Source organism: Podarcis raffonei, chromosome 16 (genome assembly GCF_027172205.1).
Source record: "Podarcis raffonei isolate rPodRaf1 chromosome 16, rPodRaf1.pri, whole genome shotgun sequence".
Lineage (NCBI taxonomy): Eukaryota > Metazoa > Chordata > Lepidosauria > Squamata > Lacertidae > Podarcis > Podarcis raffonei.
This window is the reverse complement of record NC_070617.1, coordinates 4,237,834-4,240,866: the sequence shown is the minus strand read 5'-3', so window position 1 is coordinate 4,240,866 and position 3,033 is coordinate 4,237,834.

Here is a 3,033-nt window from a genome sequence, read left to right as displayed (position 1 = left end):
TACGTATAATATCTCAAATTTCTTGGGTTGTCAGCTCGCATTTGGAAATGTTTGCCCCCTTCTGTAATGGGCAGCCCCATGACTGAGATGTGGCCTCTTCCCCAAAGCCTCCCATCACCTTTTGGGAAGCCCAGACAGATGGGTGGGGTATAAATAATAAAATTATTATTATTATTATTTTGGTGGTGCTAGCAATGGTGACTGGCACCAGACCCAGCCTTCATTTTCCCATATGGGTTCTGCACTTGTGCCCGTAAGCACAGCATCAGAAATAATAAATTTTCTGATAATGAGCGTGGCATTTGGGGTTTACACTAGCACACAGACCAGGTGGAAATCAATTTCATTCATTCTGGGTTGGAATGTTCTGGAAAATATGTCCCAGAATTGTTCTGGAAAAGATGGGCAGGTGGGGAGATTCATCTCCTGACACACCAAGTTTGAAGGTGTCTAATTAAATCTAGGTCCTTTCGCCTGCTCTTCTACTACAAAAGGGAAATTTGAGATAAGTTTGAGGTAAATTTAGCAAGGAAAGAGCATAAAAAGAGGCAGGCCTGGAGATCTGCCAAAGCCGCCCTCACAAAAGTCGGCCAACAATGGCCTCACACTCCTGTCAGCTAATATCTGCCATCAGATGCCACATGGAGTGGAGAAACCAGCATCACAGAGTCTCCAAAATGTCATTTTGGCATTTTAAGAGGCTGGACAAAGAAGAAAGAGGTTTCCTTTCCCCCCTTTTTAAAAATTGAACTATAGCGGAAACAGAACACCAAACGAGCCCCAGCTCCAACAGGATCAAATTCAGTTTTTTCCTCAGCGGTGCCAGGTGTGCGCGTGAAAATATGGAAACTGAGGGCACCCAGTTGGGCCTCAGGAGTCAACAAACACTCCTAAATTGGCAAAGGCAACCGCAGGCCAAAAGGATGACGGTTTTTATGGGCCCAATGAGATATTAGTCAGGAAGCCATTTCAGAGTGCCTGAGGGCATCGTAAACAAATTTGTTTCCCTGCACTTGTTTGGCGTGACAGAGGTCTGCCAGGCAACAAGGCCTACAGTCCAACGTCCTCACAGACGGCCGCCATCTTAGGTGGAAACTGGTGTTTGCAATTCCCTTAGCGCCACTAGGGCTAACCAAGTTCTGTCATAAAAAGTGACAGGAGAAAAGTAATATAACTGCCCACAGGCAGCATGATTTGCCTCAGAAGGGCAAAGATGAGAATGAAAAATGAGGGAACAAGGGCTGTGAGGGAAATAGTATAGAAACTAGGACAGATGAGGGAGAACCTTCTGGAACGTTCTGGTGGCTCTGGACCACTATTATTGAATTGAATTAAGCTGCCCTGTCTCACCTCAGCTTGCTGAAGGAGAGAGTAATAATAATAATAATAATAATAATAATAATAATAATAATAATAATATTTATTTACATCCCACCCTCCCCAGCTGAAGCCAGGCTCAGAGTGGCTAACAACAATAAAATAATACAGCATTCTAAAATCAATTCATTATAAAATCAGTTCAAATCAAATTAATGGCAACCATTGGGCTAGAGTTCTGTGAGGAACTTGAGATATGACTTGAGGGGAAGCTGTTTTATTACAAAATGGTGCTGTGGGTGGTGTTCACAGAGATAATCTTTCTCACCCCATGAGGTAGGCTGAGCTGTGAGAAAGAGGCTGGGCAGGATCCCTGTGAGAGTTTCATGGCTGAGTCTGTGGGATTTGAACTCTGCTCTTCCTAGGTGAAAGTATGGCATGCGATTTTGCTACCCTACAAGGCTTTTCTTTTTCCAGGCACGAAAACAGGAAACACCTTCAGTGGGAACCAACACATTGATATTTAACAGAAAGGCAAAAATCAGATGAGCGTGTTGAATGAAAGGCGTGTGTTCGAAAATCCCTGGTTTGGTATCTGGAGAATCCAGCGCACTTAGAAGAACAGCTTTCACTTCAAAGCCACAACACTAACCAAGTTTCTAGTCCTCAGGACTGAAGAAACAGCCTGAAATGAAGGAGGCACTCTCAGGGCTGGCTGTGTAGGGGCTGAGGGTAGGATTTCCATTGCTGAGGCGCTGCCCCATGAGAGCCAGTGTGGTATAGTGGTTAGAGTTCAATGGAGATGGCCTAACTCTGACGCTATACAGTCAGCCATGAAGCTCCCTGAGTGACCTCGGGACAGCTACTCTCTTTCCCTCTCGGCCTAACATACCCCACAGGGTTGTCGTGAGGATAAAATGGGAAGAACAAGAAGGGCTGACTTCTCCATCTTGAATTCCTCAAGAGGAGGGTAAAGAAATAGCTAGCAGCCGTCAAATAAAACAAGTGCATTTCCAACATCCTTTATTTGAAGTCAGGATCTGGCTTTTCACGAACTCTGCTTGGTGCCCGATGAAGAAAAGTAGATTTATTTTTTTAAAAAAATTAACCATTTTTTCAATACAAACAACAACCGCACAAGACACATACAACAAAAACCATAATAACACTAACACGATTTGACAATTCAAATTTGAATACTGATATACCTGTGACTACACCTTTTAAACAATTTTCCCCCACCTCTCCTCCCCCTACTTCCCACCACTGTCCGCCTTATCGCCTAAATATTCCTTCCAGATTTTTTCATATTTATCCATTCTTAATTTGCGTCGACATGCAATTCATTTGTAGGTAGCTAGTCTTGTCCATATTATCAATCCATGTGCTCAATGGAATCTTTTTGCGGCTCTTCCAATTCATCAAAACAAGTTTTTTTGCTTCCAATATGGCACGGTACATCCATTTTTTTTGACCCCTTGTAATCTCCCACATTTAGAATTCAATTCAATTCCCCTAAATAACAATTTCTTTTTATTACTCTTGCTAGAACTACCCTCACCCCACACCAAATTGATCTTATCATGGGGCAGCTAATCATCATATGTACTAAGTTTGCATTTTTACTCCCACAGCTCCAGCAGTAGAAAAGGAGATTTAAAAAGCCGCACGGCGCTTTATATAATAGGAAGCGCAAGCGGTGTCAAGGAAGGGTGT